Source organism: Moschus berezovskii, chromosome 25, assembly GCF_049115385.1.
Source record: "Moschus berezovskii isolate FMDL1 chromosome 25, NW_MosBer_1.0, whole genome shotgun sequence".
In the NCBI taxonomy this organism is placed as follows: domain Eukaryota; kingdom Metazoa; phylum Chordata; class Mammalia; order Artiodactyla; family Moschidae; genus Moschus; species Moschus berezovskii.
In genome coordinates, this window is record NC_142484.1 from 46,729,376 (window position 1) to 46,746,598 (window position 17,223).

The following is a 17,223-nucleotide window of genomic DNA, read 5'->3' on the forward strand; positions in this document are numbered from 1 at the left end:
TCACAATTGAAGTGTGAATTGAACTTCTAATCCATTTGTTTGCTAATCATCCCTCCTTATGAATACACTAATCAATCTCTTTGGGAAATTTACCTGTTATGTATAGTCATATATGCATGCGACATTTCATTGACACAAAGCTATTGCTCCCCAGCCAAACAAGATCAGGTTGGAAGAAAAAAGAAAAAGTCTATGGCAAGTGAAAGTCAGTGTCAAAATTATAACTAACATGTGTCTAGAATGATAAATGCTTATGTTCATCATCTCAAAACAACCTGTGTGATGTACTGCTATACCCATTTTATAGGTGAGGTCATTGTGGCTAGTAGAGAGGCATTAGCTCAATCACCCTAAGTCCTGCAGCTGGGAAGTGGCAGAGGCAATTCAGCTCTGGGGCCTATGTACACTCTTAACAATTATACCCTCTACTGCCCCTAAGCTTAACCATCAGCTCCTCCGCAAGCCCTCTTTCAGTCTCTTTTACTCTCTTTTATATTTAATTTTTAACTGATTTTGGAGTTTATGTTTCCTAACCAGTATCAAACATGCCTTCCAATCAAAGACCAGAAATTACACAATAAATATTTATAGAGTAAGGGGTGCCTCTACTGATTTTCACTTATGAAAAACTAATACACCATGATTTTCTTGAATATAATGTGTTTTTATAATAATTGTTCTTTTGTATTAAATTGTAAAGATATCCATATGTCCATAAGCTATAATCATAATTCCATCCTAATATGAAGACTATTTTTGTTTTCCCTACTAACTTTTAGTCTTCAACCTGCTGATGTATTTTTAGTCATTGCAAATGGAGCATATTTTTTAATATTCAGTTTTTCACTTATATAAAGACATTTTGTGTAGTTTTGAATAGTTCCAGGTAGTCATCAAAGTAAATATCAGAAAACAGTCCTTCGAGTGATGCATCTGGATTTGCAATCTTGTGTCTTCACATTTTCAACACCTCTTATCTTTTAAAATCACTGAAATTGTAAACTTTTTGAGGTTGACTATCAAAACCCATCTAAAACCCATCTCTAAATTTACACAGGTTGACATACTACAGAAGAAATTTGTAGCAAATAAATGTTTATTGCATGTAACCTAATAATTGTTATTCACATATCCTTTAGCTAGAAATTCCATACCCACAAAAAATATAAATTATATATAGAAGTGAAGTCGTTCAGTCATGTCTGACTCTTCGTGACCCCATGGACTATAGCCTACGAGGCTCCTCCATCCATGGGATTTTCCAGGCAATAGTACTGGAGTGGGTAGCTGTTCCCTTCTCTAGGGGATCTTCCCGACCCAGGGATTGAACCTGGGTCTCCCACATTGTAGACAGACGCTTTACCGTCTGAGCCACCAGGGAAGTCTAATACATATATATATATGTAATATATGTATAATATATGTATGTATATATATAGTAGTCTAGAGCACATGTTTCAGAGTCAGGCTGACTTGGACTAATACTCTTTTTTCTGTTTTTCACTCCCTGAGTCACTTTGGGGAAGCCTTTGAACTCCCCCAAATTGGTTTTCTTTTCTGTAAAGTGAGGACAATATATACTTGCAGGTGGAGATTAAATGACAGAATTAAGGTGGGGTTCTTCCAGATGTCCCACCTTGGTCCACTAAATGCCCAGTGACAGCTGAACAATATTATAACAAAAATTCCTTTGAGGCCAGTCTGACATACAGTAGTTGTACAGAGCAAGGTAGCACTTTTATATAATCCTGAGAGTCCCTTGGACTGCAAGGAGATCCAACCAGTCCATTCTAAAGGAGATCAGTCCTGGGTGTTCATTGGAAGGACTGATGCTAAAGCTGAAGCTCCATACATTGGCCACCTCATGCAAAGAGTTGACTCACTGGAAAAGACTCTGATGCTGGGAGGGATTGGGGGCGGGAGGAGATGGGGACGACAGAGAATGAGATGGCTGGATGGCATCACCGACTCGATAGACATGAGTTTGAGTGAATTCTGGGAGTTGGTGATGGACAGGGAGACCTGGCGTGCTGTGATTCATGGGGTCGCGGAGAGTCGGACACAACTGAGCGACTGAACTGCACTGAACTGAACTGAGGAGGACAAGGCACAGAGTGAAGTTTCCCTGGTCTTCTTTGGAAATAGACAACACACTTCTTTTGCTGAATCTGGGCAAGGTTTCCCTGTGTGTGTTGCCAGAGCAAATGTCTTCATATAAGCATGTCCATCCACTATGAGCCAGGACCTATAGTCAGGGATGTGGAAACATTTCTGGAAGGAGGAATGGAAAGAAAAGAACCAGAATGGCTCCTTTCATCCAAGGCTAATCTCTTGAGCAGTGGGAGGGGAAGATAGGCCTGCCTAGAGCACTTGTACCTTTTTAGAGGGTGGAGTCTGACTCTAATCTTGCAAACACACTGACAGGTAGGCAAGATTCAGAATGAGGATCACATCTGCTTGGAGTTTTAAAGGCTCATTCTAGAGCCAGAGGGAGGGCTTGTGGGTGGCTGAACAAACTCATTCTGGGGACAGATGGCCTGGGTTTGGCTCCTTGTCTCAGCTGCGTGCTAGTTATATGACCTTGAGCAAGTCTTTTTGCTTTACTGTGGCCGATTCCCTTAATTGTGAAGTGGGTGTAAAAATAGCACCTACCTTCAGAGTTTGTTGTGAAAATTAAGGAAATTAATTTATGAAAGTGCTTGGAAAATATATGGTGAAAAGCGAGCATTCAGTAAATGTTAGTTTTTGTAATCTGCCTACCTGTGGAGAGCTGAACAGTCAGTTTTGCTCTTGCCGAGTTTTCCTTCCCCTCTTTTTTCCATGATTGCACCTGGATTTATGTGCCTTTCGACTTAAGAGGTGACTCTCTAAGGTTTCTTGTTTTCTAGGGGCAGGAAAATGTATAGCGTTATGAATGATAAGTCCTGAGCCTGTTCTGTTATTAAATTAAAGTCATGGAGGCAGTTACTTTTTATATTAAGAATGGTTCATCTTTCTAACTAATCATTAAGATGTAAAGTCTGCACTCCGATAGACCTGGGCAGTACAGAACATAATTGCAGGCAGAACAGAAATTACGCATCCACACATTTCTGAGATTAGAACATGAATTAGTTTTTTAGCACATGTGTTTGCTCAGGAGTCCAATTTCTTTTATCATTCTCCATGATAGATTCCTTCAACCACAGCTGGAGTGTTTGGTGGGGCTGGACTCCCTCCCCACCCTTAATTTATTGTCCATGTTGCCTGCTGAGAGCGGGCTGCGGAAACAGGGCTGTGCTTTCACATTTCCTCCTTCCCAGCTCTTTTCATTCAGTCTCGGATTTGACTTGTCACTGGGCTTCCCTGGTGGCTTAGATGGTAGAGAATCTGCCTGCAGCGTGGGAGACCTGGGTTTGATCCCTGGATTGGCAGATCCTCTGGAGAAAGGAATGGCTACCCACTCCAATACTCTTGCCTGGAGAATTCCATGGACCTGGAGCCTGGCGGGCTACGGTCAATGGGGTCACAAAGAGTCAGACGTAACTAAGTGACTAACACTTTCACTTTCAAACTCAATTTAGAGCCACTGATCTCTGAATTCTGTTATTCAGTTTTTTGTGCTCTTGCTTTGAGATATACTACGAAGATCAGATTTTGTTGCTGGGATAGTTCCCAAGGGCAGCGTGTGGCTAGGCAGGTGCCAGCCTCGTGTTGAGTCTGGAGATCCTTGTGGCTGGCTGGCCTGTTGGCATTGAGGTGAACAGTTCAGCAAGAGGACACAAGATTCTGATCCAGCCAACTTTTTGTGAAATCTGACTCTGAATGGGACTTTGTGGTAGGTGGTTTCAGATGCCTCCTCATTTACTCCTCACGCCAGCCTGATCTCTAGCATGCAGATTGGTGGAGATGCCTGAGAGAGACCACGAAAGAGCACTGCCCCTCTCAGTCTGAATTCTGAACAGTTTGGGAAATAAAAGAGCAAAGGTGGAGGCCAGGATATCATCTTTATTGTAGAGATGCTAAGGTGGCTGATGTAGGTTACTGTCAGAGCCAAATGAGCTTTCAAAGAATGAATCCCAGAATCAGGACTTGAACATGCTGGTCCCAAGCGCAGTGGAAGCTTCTTCACCTGGCCCCCTGACCCCAGCAGCATCCAAGGCCTGGGGGGGCAGTTGCATTGGGCCTCTCTGTGGACAGCTCCGTTTCGGGAGGAAAAGTGCAGAGCTGAATGGAGTGTGTCTCGTTTTCTCCCCAGTGTGCTTTAACCACGAGTCACTCCAACTGGAGATAAATGGAAGGAGTCAAGTGTTGGAGAGAGGCCATAGGAGCATGTTTTGGGAAAATATGTCCCCGTGAAAACAGTGTAGGGTAAAGTTCAGATGACAAAACCGAGGCACAGAGAAACTCGGTAACTTGCAAAAGGCTTCAACCACTCCTTAGCAGTGGAGCTGAAATTTGAATACAGTCCTTTCACTCTCCCACCTTAGGCTGAGTCAGAGATTTTCTCCACATGGAAAAATTGGAATCTTGACATAGGAAAGAGCTGCAAAAGGTCATTCATCCTTTAGAATCCAAAGCATAATTTTACATAAACTGTCCAAGTAGAATAGGTCGGTCTTTTCTCCTTTAATTTTGCTATCTCTGCTTTTGTTGTTAACTCTCTGTTGAAAATTCTAGTGGGCTTGTCTTTCATAATATGGGTCACTTTTTTCTCGTGAAATTCTCCTGGCCACTAGACTTCTTTCCCTCCAAACTGACTGATCTGGTACACCAAAGCCCACGTCTGAGAAATTTGCTTTTAGACCACCGCTTTCTTCCCCATGGGCTTCCCTAGAGGCCAGACAGTAAAGAATCTGCCTGCAATGCAGAAGACCCAGGTTCGATCCGTGGGTTGGGAAGATGCCCTGGAGAAGAGAATGGCTACCCACTCCAGTATTCTTCCCTGGTAAATTCCACAGACAGAGGAGCCTGGTGGGTTACAGTCCATTGGGTCTGAAAGAGTCGGACACAACTGAGCAACTAACACTTTCACTTTTTTCCCTTCCCCATGCCATCTCTTGCCCAGCAATACCAACTCCTTAGCCAGAGAGGAATGCTGCCCTAGCACCAATGGACTGTGACAACCATCTGTATACCTTCTGCCTGACCTGGTGTTCTCAGCTTTGACAGGCCAGCTGAGGATCCAAGTAAATGTTTTGAAATGTTTTGTTGTTGTTTTAAATTCCCTTCTTTCCCATGTGATTGTCATGGTGCTTACAATTTACATTTTGAATTGCATTTTTTAAACTTTTGGCATTAGATAGCTGAATGGCATCTTCTTTAAGGACAGCTTACACAATATCCTGCAGGAGTGAGAACTTGCTCTCAAATTGTGTTCTTGCGCAGAGCTCAGCTTCCTTGGGGCTTTGTGGGTAGGGGTCAGTGATGGTGGAGGGATTTATGGGTGCAGTTTCCACTAGGAGGCTTCCTGGAAGATCTCTATGAATGAGATAGATAAAGGCTCTAGAGGAAATATAGTGTCACAGCCTCTGGGTACTGAAAGGCTTTATGAACCACACAGGGCTGGAAGTAATTAGCAGCAGCAAGACTTGGAAAATAAGAGGAAAAAGGTAAATCTTATAAGCAGAGCTGGACATGGGAATTTAGAATCTACTTCCAGTGAATAAGAAGTTCTATTCCAGAGGCCATGAAATCCCAGAGTTGTACTTACATGCATGTGAGCTAAGTTGCTTCAGATGTGTCCAACTCTTTGCGACCCCAAGGACTGCAGCCCACCAGGCTCCACTGTCCATGGGACTCTCCAGTCACGAACACTGGAGCGGGCTGCCGTGCCCTCCTCCAGGGGCCACCTGGCCCAGGGATTGAACCCACGTCTCTTCTGTGTCTTGCACTGGCAGGCAGATTCTTTACCACTAGTGCCTGCCTCTTAGTAATCTTAAGGGGCTTAAAATATGCTTTGCTAAACTAAGACTGTGTTCATTTTTTGTTATGTTCCCTTGAAATATTATTATCCAGATAGATGTGCATTGTTTAGAAACTCATGTTTTAATTACAGTATTGAAAAATCTTGTAATCTTGGGCTTCCAGTTAAGGATTCCTCAAGAAATCAGGACGATTTAAAACAGGATCCTGATTCTTGCTGGTCAGTTTCTGGAAATTTACTCTGGAGTTACTTTTTCCCGGAAACTGTAGAACAGCTTTTATTTGAAATTTTACAGAGCATTTCCTTTCTTCCTCTCTTTTCTGTCTTCATGGCTGAAACCTCAGTGGTTAAGCAAGAAGGTTTAAGTGGTTTTGCAAAGGTAAACTCTTGCCTGTCTGAAAGAAGTTGCAGCTTTGAAGGACCTTAGAAAGAAAACTACCCTCCCCGCATGTTGCAAAGAAATGTTTCCTATTTATGGCCGGGGTCACTGGCCGGTCACTTGTGGGGGTGCTTGTCCTGAACAATTTAATTCAGGTTGGACAGCTGGCGAACCTCCTGCACTGCTCTGTGGATAAGGGTGTAACCCGCTTCCACGGCAAGTCCTGCTTCTGATTCCCTTGAGCTCAGATATTCTTTGGACTGTCAAACTGGCACCTTTGGATATTTCTATGACCTTGAAAATTAGAATAATTAAGTTTCCTCTGGCACAGCGGGAGTTGATATGCGTAATTAACAGCATCCAGCAGTCCCTGGAGAACAAATTTATGAAAGACATTAAAGGAGGCAAGAAGCAGCCCTTTTTGAATGAGGGGAAGTGAGCATTAGTTATGTGAGTGTGGCGGTATTTGGATGTTCCTTATCACATGCATGTAGATACTTCTCTGAAATTTAATAATGCATTTTCCTTCTATTTTTCTTGGTAGCGTCCATCTTGTGAAACAGAGGGATGTGAATGATTGGCAACCAAATTAATGAACAGGGTCGAGAACTTAAAAAATAACTTCTTTATAGAGGAGAAAAAAAAATTAGTTGGAGGCTACATTAACTTTTTGCAACAAAAACTTTGAGACCCCAGTAATTGTTTATGTATATTTTCTTTTCCTAAGCTGTGAAAGTGCCTAGTATGAATTGGTCACAAGTTCTTGCCTGGAAAATGGGCAAGGAATATTTTGAACATATGTCTTTTTAAACATTTCTCCAAACAACTCTGACTCTTTATAGCACTGTTTTCTCAGCAATTGTCTTTAAATGTATATAGATAGTTAGGCTGACAGATAGATGAGATGGGTAAGGGGAACAGTCCATTAGGATGCGGTTCTGTCTGTCTAAGCAGACTGTAGGTGTGGTCTCAAAGGATGCGCATTAGAGTTCTATCTGTACATACGCTCTGTGGCTGAGCTCTTGTAAAGGGCGTGTCCTTCCTCTAGACTCATTCTGGTCTTTATTTCACAGTGTTGGAATTGATGTCAAAAAGTATGCAAGTGATAGTATCTGTCGGTAGGACATCCTTCGAGCTGTAAGAACATGGATTTTACAGTGATATACACACCTTCAAGGAAATGATCAAGGTGTCTAGTGGTCTGTGCTCCTACTGCTTAGTCACTCAATCTGTCCGACTCGCTGCGGCCCCATGCACTGTAGCTCACCAGGTTCCTCTGTCCATGGGATTTTCCAGCAAAAACAGTGGAGCGGGTTGCCATTTCTGTCTCTGGGGGATCTTCCTAGCCCAGGGATGACCCTCGTCTCACAGCTCCTGCATCAGCAGGCGTGTTCTTTCCCACTGGCACCACCTGGGAAGCCCCATGGGAGTCTCTGCCAAGAGGCAGATAGAGATCAATAGAAGTCCTTAGTCTTTGTGAAGAGCATCATAAACATCTTTGCCGCTGAGGACGGGTTGATCAATAACTCAGAAGTGGTGGTTGGTAAAGGTTACAGACAAGGGTTGGTGCTGGGCGGGTGCACTGCGTGTGGTCAGTCGTCTTAGGTCTCTGGTGAGTCCGCGATTGATGCAACTTTGCTAAAGATGTCTAAGGAACAGCCAACTCTGTTTATAAATCCAGAAACTCCTGGATATGTTGGATTTGCAAACCTTCCCAAATCAGTTCACCGAAAATCAGTGAAAAAAGGTTTTGAATTCACACTAGTGGTGGTTGGTGAATTGGGTCTCGGAAAATCAACACTCCTAAACCTCATCTTGCTGACTGACCTCTATCTAGAGAGAGTCTTACCTGGAGCTGCAGAGAAAATTGCAAGAACTCTTCAAATTGAGGCTTCGACTGTTGAAATTGAAAAGCAAGGGATCAAGCTGTGTCTGACCATGCTGGACACACTGGGCTTTGGGGATGCCATCAACTGCAGGGACTGCTTTAAAACAGTCATCTCCTACATCGATGGCAGTTTGAACAGCGCCTGCAGGATAAGAGTGGTCTGAACAGAGGCACATCATTGGTAACAGGATGCACTGCTGCTTTTACTTCATTTCCTCCTTCAGACACAGACTTTAGCCGTTGGATGTTGCATTTGTGAAGGCAGTACACAGCAAGGTGAATACTGTGCTTGTCATTGAAAAAGGCTACACGCTCACACTGAAGGAGCAGGAGCACCTGAAGAAAAGGATTCTGGATGAAATTGAGGAACATGACATCAGAGTCTATCATTTACCTAATGCAGAGTCCAGTGAAGATGAAGATTTTAAAGAGCAGACTAGACTTCTCTTTCTCTGTGGTTTGATCCAATCAGCTGACTGAAGCCAAAGGCAAGAAGGTCAGAAGCCACCTCTACCCTCGGGGCATCCTGAAGGTGGAGAACCCGGAGCTCAGCCACTTTCTGAAGCTGAGGACAGTGCTCATCACTCACATGCAGAATCTCCAAGAGGTGACCCAGGATCTTCACTATGAGAACTTCTGATCAGAGAGGCTCAAGAGAGGTGGCAGAAAGGTGGAAAATGAGGACATGAATAAACACCAGATTTTGCTGGAAAAGGAAGCTGAGCTCCACCACATGCAGGAGATGATCACCCCGATGCAGGGGCAGCTGCAGCTGCAAGGCAGCGACGGTGATGGCAAGGTCCATGGGCACCACGTGTGAGGAAGCACTTTGCAAGATAAATATTCCCATGAGTAATACAGCTGCATGTTTGCAAGACTGTGGGAGGGGTGCCTTCCACATTTCACAGTGCCTGTGCCTGAGAATTTAATTTCTTTTTAACTTTTGATGTGTTATTTTGTATGAAGTACCTTAACATTTACATTTCATTATGATGTTATACTTGATATTTTGTGAGGTGAATTGTCCATTTTCCTTCTTCTTCCACTTTAAGTAACCACTAACGCTCGAATCGGTTCCCAGGGACCAGTCAGCACGTATAGAGTTAGTAGGTGAATTTGGTTTGACTGTCCTAACTGACTAATCGTGATTTACTTCCAGAACATTCAGATTTCCGAGGATGTTCCTGAGCAGTAGAGACATGAACACAGAAGGACGAGCTGCCTGGGTGTGAGGCTATTTCTCCCCAAGCCAGGGCACCTGCTTCCATGCCTTGCTTTTGTCTGCGCACAGCACCTAAAACCAGTTTTGCTGCTATAACTCCATACTGTTAATTCATCTGCACATTATTTGTTTACCAAACAAAAAGAAATCTAATTAGATACATGTTTATACTTAAATAGTTTTTTCACAAACAGGCTGTTGGGGTGAGTTTTTAAAAAATCCTTTGAATTCTGAGGTCATTTTTTTAAGACGCCTGGTTTGGCTTCACTTGGACTGATTCCGTTCTGAATGGTTTTCACGCAGATAGCAGTGTGTGGCCTGTCCTGTCCATTTTTAGCCGCCGTGGTTTCCTTCCTTACATGTTACACAGACTTGTCCACAGGTGGCTTGAGAGTGACGGCTCTTTCAGACTTGCTCTGTGGGCTGGCTGATGGCTGGCACCACGCTGGCTGGTTTCCTTGCCCTGCGGTTCATCAGTCCCCAGAAGTGACAGATGGAAGGAGACTGGAGGGGGTGGGTGCTGGCTCAGCGTTCTCATCCCACTAGAGGCTGATGTGGAGAAGCGCTGAACTCCAGGGCTGAGGCCACCCAGGAAGGAAGGGAGATGGTGACAGCTGGCCGGGTGCACTGCAGAAGGCCGTCTAGCGTTCTCCCGACTGCCCTCGCACTGTTGCCTGATTGCGAGTGGTCAAGAGCTATAGGCTTAGGTGCACTGTACAGTTTTTACCAAGAAGTGTCCCATGACCTTAGGGTACCTTCATGCAGGGCCAGTTATTTGGGTTATTTTTGCATTTATCAACTATGCGAGTAAAAGCTGTTGTTTAAAAAGGGGGCGGGGTGGCAGTACTTGAAAACGGTAGACGTAGTAAGCCCAGTATAGTATACTTAGTGCCAGCTGCCACCTAACGGATGCAGGGGTGTGGGTGGACCTACACTTTCAAATCCCCTTTTGTTTTGCTGCCCAAATCTAAATACCTTTGCTAACAGATAATCGCTCTTTTACTAAGAGATAAAACTTTACCTATAAAAATGTATTTTGAAAACTTACTTTACACAGCAACTTTGTGTCCATTGAAACTAACCTTTTACCAATAAAGCACTATTGTTTAGATATTAAAAAAAAGATTACAACAGAGAAGAGGTTTTCTAAAAGCATGTAAAGGTTGCTGTAGTACTCTGACGGGAACGAGTACCCCCAGGGGCGGTGCTGTAATGACCTGTACACTGTGATTCGGTTAATGCTAAAGGAGACAAGCACATGATAGCTCTTTGATGGAGATAACTAACAAGAGGGCAGGTGATAACTTCTCTATAAACATCCGCTGTGGTAACCCTAAATTGATGTCCTTGTTTCATTGCTGATCTCTACCAACTACCACTCACATCACTGCTCATTAGCTGTCTTCTCACCCAGAATGAATCACTTTTGAGAAGATGTGAACGTTAAGAAATTAATCAAAAGATATCCTTAGAGCCTGGGCTCAGTGAATCAGTCAGAGTAAGACAAATTATTGCTCAAATGCTGCTTTTCATCCTGTTCACTAATAAAAACAAATGCTATAAATTAAGTGTTTATTATGTACCACACTGTACTGTGTACATTAGGCCAGGCAAAATGTCATTTCCACTTTCTTTGGATTTTTCAATTGTGCTAATCAAATTTCAGGTTCTCTGGTTCTAAATGGAAGATTCATCTATTTTGTCTCTTTGCAGTCCAAATAAAGACTAGAGTCATTTCTCAAAACATAAAAAAAAAAAAAAAAGGTCCCTTAAGGCACTCAAAAAGAAAAAAAAAGGATAAAAATGAGATGTGATCAAATGAGTCTGAAAAACACTAGCCACACATATCTTTTTTGAGTATCAAATTTCATATAAATAGATCAGTGGCTCAGAGAAATCTTGGACCAAAGAACTTTTTCTTATTTCAGCTTACACTTTTACTTTTCAACTTATTCAACTCACTTTTGCTTATTCAACATAAGAATTATACATAAATAGCTAACGTTTATTGACGGGGACTGTTGTCCAAGGTATTATTTTATTGCCTATCCCAATTTTGTTTCACTGTAACACATATTAACTGCCTGATAAACGATCACCCGTTTAAGGGAAACAAAATGTTGTACACCATGTATAAGTTGTGAACCTCATGGTCTGAATCAGCACCATCCAATAGACAGACAATAGATCCAATATATAGACAACCACACTATGTGATTTTTAGTTTTCTAGTTAAATGGGCAAAAAAAGAAAAACTCAGGTGAAAATAATTTTAATAACAGATTCTACTAAGCTACTGGGCTTCCTTGGTGACTCAGACAGCAAAGAATCTGCCTGCAACTCAGGAGACCTGGGTTTGATCCCTGGGTTGGGAAGACCCCCTGGAAAAGGAAATGGCAACCCACTCCAGCATTCTTGTCTGAAGAATTCCATGGACAGAGGAGCCTGGTGGACTATAGTCCATGGGGTCACAAAGAATCAGAGATGACTGAATGACTAACACTTTCACTTCACCTATTAACCTCCTAGGTATATTAATATTAAAAATATAAAAGTTATATTAGAACATCTTCTTAAAGATACCTTACATTTTTACCATTTTTTCCTTCTCAGTCTTCAACATCCAGAGCGTATTTTGTACTTAAACATTCTGCAGTTCAGACAGCTCCATATCAAGAACTCCATAGCCGCATGTGACCAGCGGCCACCATTCTGGATGATGCAGGTCCTTTCTAAGATGGCCTCAGTGGGAAAGCCTTCCCTGAGCTTGTTTCCAGGGTGACCAGTTCTCCGTGACTCCCGTCAGCTCATCTGGAATGTGGATCAGCTGATAAGAGACCTGTAGGCACACATTTTCTGTTTCTTTGATTGTTTCAGCTGCATTCAGCTCCAGTATCAAGTTTTCCCAATGGAGAGGGAGCATGATTGGGTAAATCTTCATGAGTTAATGAAAATCAGCAGGAAGACATCCATAAACCTCGTTTAACCTTGTCAGGATAACATTTAATTTTACTTAGGGTAGGCTCTTGAGTGTGTTGGAAGCCTGACAGACAGTGGATGTGTAATTTTAAAGAAAGGTATTTTGCTGGAACATTGTTCTGGTCTTTGAGGGCTAGAAAAATTTCAAATGCAGTATAATTTAAGCAAGTATGTGTACATGCATTTATTAGAAAATAGCTGATAATAGTCATAGACAACCTTTCTTTGTCTTTTCCATGGGCCAAGCCTTATTAATATTCATTATCTCTTAATTGTTACAATTCTATTAATTGCCTCATCGTATAGGTAAGAAAACTAAGGCTTAGTCAGTTTAGGAAATTTTGACTAATCTTCCACCACTGTAAGTTTTGTTCAGTGCTAGAACCCATGCTGTTACAGAACATGGGATCCCTGTGTGCTTGTCATTCAAGAACTCACAACCTTTCAGGATCTGAATGGAAGCTGAGTCTGGGCAGTCACGGTAGGATGGCTGTAGACCAACGACTACATGAGAACGTGCTTCGAAGAACATCTCTGACTACCTTTGTCACTGGGGTGTTAAAATACTTTCTTCCTTTCTGTAAATTTGACGGTTATAACACTTCTTTTCTAAAAATCAGGGAGTAGTTTGAACTTAGGCTGGGAGAGTCAAGATAATCCTCTGAGTCTACTTTCAGTTTATCCAGGCCCTGCAATTTCAACAAGATGACTGTCTCTCTTACCAGAAACTGTGGCTCTGACAAGCTCCTGCTGCAGCCACTTCATTAATCTTACTCTCCCAGGACACCTGTTCACTACTGTGCAGTGTCAGCTGATATCATGCGGTAATTATGTTGTTAATTCATGGGCTGATGTTTTCCAGACTGAAGCATGGCTTCCTGTAGGCAGTGATCTGGGAAATCAAATCGAGGAAAACATTGACAGTTTGCTTCTGCCAGCTTGGGAATATGGTGTGAGTTTGGGTGGAAAGAATTTCATTTTGTGTGTGTAGCGTTTTTCACTGGGGCTACTGTTCAGCACAAATTCTGTTAACTGACTGGTGGTACAAAATATGAATTCTTGAGTGAGATGACCTAAATGGAGCTAGGATCTAAACTCTGGCTTCATTCCTTAGTTTGGATTCTTGAAATTACTTTCCTTGCATAATGGAAGGATACCTGAGCCAGCATTATAAGACACAAAATCCTATCCCAATAAATACTCAGTAAGTGTTAACTTTTATATTATTTAGCAAATATATATCAATGCCTACTCTTAATTAGCAACATGAAAAAGCTTCTTGACGAATATAATGGTCTAGTTCAGCTATTTATAAATAAGAAAATCCCATGGATGGAGGAGCCTGGTAGGCTGCAGTCCATGGGGTCACTAAGGGTCGGACACGACTGAGTGACTTCACTTTCACTTTTCACTTTCACACATTGGAGAAGGAAATGGCAACCCACTCCAGTGTTCTTGCCTGGAGAATCCCAGGGAGGGGGGAGCCCAGTGGGCTTCCGTCTATGGGGTCACACAGAGTCGGACACGACTGAAGTGACTTAGCAGCAGCAGCAGAGATAATATAGAGGCTTTCCTGGTAGCTCAGATGGTAAAGAATCTGCCCGCAGTGCGGGAGATGTGGGTTCTATCTCTGGTCGGGAAGATCCTCTGGAGAAGGGAATGGCAACCCACTCCAATATTCTTGTGGGGAGAATTCCATGGAAAGAGGAGCCTGGTGAGTTACAGTCCATGGGGTTACAAAGAGTTGGCACTAGTGAACGACTAACTTTACAAACACATACACAGATAAGATGGAAGTGTATTATAGATGGGAAACAAGGCTTTGTGTGGTCTTGTGTGGTTTGGACCCTTGGGCTGTGTTTTTTAGTCCCTAAATTGTGTCTGACTCTTTTGTGACCCCATGGACTGTAGCCCACCAGGCTCCTCTGTCCGTGTGATTCTCCAGGCAAGAATACTGGAGTGGGTTGCCATTCCCTTCTCCAGGGCATCTTCTGAACCCAGGGATCAAACTCACATTTCTTGCATTGGCAGGTGGGTTCTTTACTGCTGAGCCACCAGGAAAGCCCACTTGGGCTCTGAGAATCGCAGATGAGATTTTACCCTTTCAGTCCTATATGATGCCGTTAGACTTGGTTGGACTAGACTCTTGCCTCTACTACTTCTTTACTGGGTGACCCTGGGCAAATATCCAACGCTTGGCTCCTTCATCTAAAAAGTGTAGAAATAAAAATATCTACTTCATAGGGTCTCTGTTAGTATTAAATAAGTAGAACATATCAAGCACCTGAAGTAGTACCTTTCTCTTGGTAAATAATAATTACTATTACTCCTGAGTAAATAATATTATTCAGTTCAGTTCAGTTCATTCACTCTGTTGTGTCCGACTCTCCGCAACCCCATGAATCACAGCACGCCAGGCCTCCCTGTCCATCACCAACTCCCAGAGTTCACTCAAACTCATGTCCATCGAGTCGGTGATGCCATCCAGCCATCTCATTCTCTGTCATCCCCTTCTCCTCCCACCCCCAATCCTTCCCAGCATCAGAGTCTTTTCCAGTGAGTCAACTCGTCGCATGAGGTGGCCAAAGTATTGGAGTTTCAGCTTTAGCATCAGTCCTTCCAATGAACACCCAGGATTGATCTCCTTTAGAATGGACTGGTTGGATCTCCTTGCAGTCCAAGGAACTCTCAAGAGTCTTCTCCAGCACCACAGTTCAAAAGCATCAATTCTTCAGCACTCAGCTTTCTTCACAGTCCAACTCTCACATCCATACATGACCACGGGAAAAACCATAGCCTTGACTAGACGGACCTTTGTTGGCAAAGTAATGTTTCTGCTTTTTAATATACTACCTAGGTTGGTCATAACTTTCCTTCCAAGGAGTAAGCGTTTTTTAATTTCATGGCTGCAATCAGCATCCACAGTGATTTTGGAGCCCCCAAAAATAAAGTCTGACACTGTTTCCACTGTTTCCCCACCTATTTCCCATGAAGTGATGGGACCAGATGCCATGATCTTCATTTTCTGAATGCTGAGCTTCAAGCCAACCTTTTCACTCTCCTCTTTCACTTTCATCAAGAGGCTTTTGAGTTCCTCTTCACTTTCTGCCATAAGGGTGGTGTCATCTGCATATCTGAGGTTATTGATATTTCTCCCAGCAATCTTGATTCCAGCTTGTGCTTCTTCCAGCCCAGCGTTCCTCATGATGTACTCTGCATATAAGTTAAATAAGCTTGTGAAAATTATAGTTTCTCTGGGGATGCGAACCTAGCATATGAAAGAATAAGTAAGCTATAATTGATTACCACATAATAGTATAATTTGTAAACAAAAACTGTAATTTCCAACTTTTTCACCCCAACTTATTCACCTCCTTATCATTCCCTCCTCTGATGACTGTTAAAATAAAGCCAAACAGCAGAACAAAAACTTTTATTTTTTTCTTATTGTAGAAGCCATAAGCACAGACAGTAAACAAATTATAAAAATAAAAAGCAAGGTGAACAAAGTGATGGGGAACATTGAAATCTATGATCACACTACTCAGAGATAAGTGTGGTTAAAACTTTGATGTACAGCTCTTCATATCTTTGTCTTGCTCTGTGCATATATAAATTTTCTAAAAATGGAATTATACTATGCATCTTGTTTACAACCTATTTTTATCATTAGTGGGTAAATTTTTATCCGTTAATAAATGTTTCTCAACAACAAATGTTTCTTAATGACTGCATACTATTCTGTTGTATGGATGCACTGGAATTGCTTCAATCAACCCCCACCATGAGCATTTGGTGCTTTCTGTGTGTATGTGCCTTGGCAAATAGCGCTCTGATGAAACTGTCTTCTGCCAAAAGAGCACACAGCTCTTTCCAATGTTGGTCTCGGGCTAAAGCACAGAGGGTGGTCACGGCCTACAGCTTGGAGGTGAGGGCCAAGGTGTAATTGTCACCACTTCCTGGACAGAGGAGGAAGAAGAGCAAGGATGTTCCAGGAAGCAAATCTAAGAGTGAGGGCAGACGGAGTAAAGGATATGAAATAGACAACAGGCAAGGCAAGCTAACCAGAGATCCTTCAGATGAGGACTAGAAAGAACTTCCGTCAGCAGCACAGACTTTCTCTGTGTTGCCCATTGCTGGAACCCTTGTCTATTTGAGGCTGTGGCCCTGTGCCCCAAGCTGTCAGAGAAGGTCGAAAAGCTGTATGAGTCGGGGCATCCAGGAAACCTCCTTGAAGTAGATACTGTAGGTGATAAATATGATATATAAATACAAATAGGTCAAGAGAAAATGTGAGACTGTTTCATATGGGAATACCACACGGATGGCCTGGTGTGGCTTCGACCTGTGAGCTTTGAGAAGCTAGCTATGCAGGTATGTGGTCCTCGGAGCTTTTGGTCACTACATGTGAGATCCTTTGCAGTGAGGACCCTGCCCAACTTGCATGCCCAGAGAAGTGGGAGAGAATGGCTGATAGATGGATATCTATGGCCTTGCCTAAAAAAAAAAAAAAAAAAAAAAAATCATCAAAAGGACCTAATTTAGAGGGCTTCCCTGGGGGTCCAGTGGTTAGGATTCTTCAGTCCCAGTGCAGGAGGCCAAGATTCCGTCACTGGTCAGGGAACTGGATCCTGCCTGGTCAGCTGAGAGCCGACATGTGCTGCTGCAGCCAAGACCCAGTGCAGCCAGATACAATTTTTAAAATATATTTTTAAAGAGATGTCATCCAAATTAGTCTGATCTCCCAGAATAGCACTCTACTTAATATAATTATACAGGTGGCTCAGTGGTAAAGAATCTGCCTGCCAATGCAGGAGACACAAGTTTGATCCCTGGGGCAGGAAGATCCT

General features: G+C 42.8%; 1 protein-coding gene and 1 pseudogene across 3 annotated transcripts in view; both read left to right on the forward strand.

Annotated features, from left to right (window-relative positions):
- FAT3 (FAT atypical cadherin 3) overlaps positions 1-17,223 on the forward strand; it is a 645,126-nt gene that overhangs the window by 96,311 nt on the left and 531,592 nt on the right. The window lies entirely within an intron of this gene.
- On the forward strand, positions 7,911-8,992 carry LOC129548571 (septin-2 pseudogene; annotated as a pseudogene).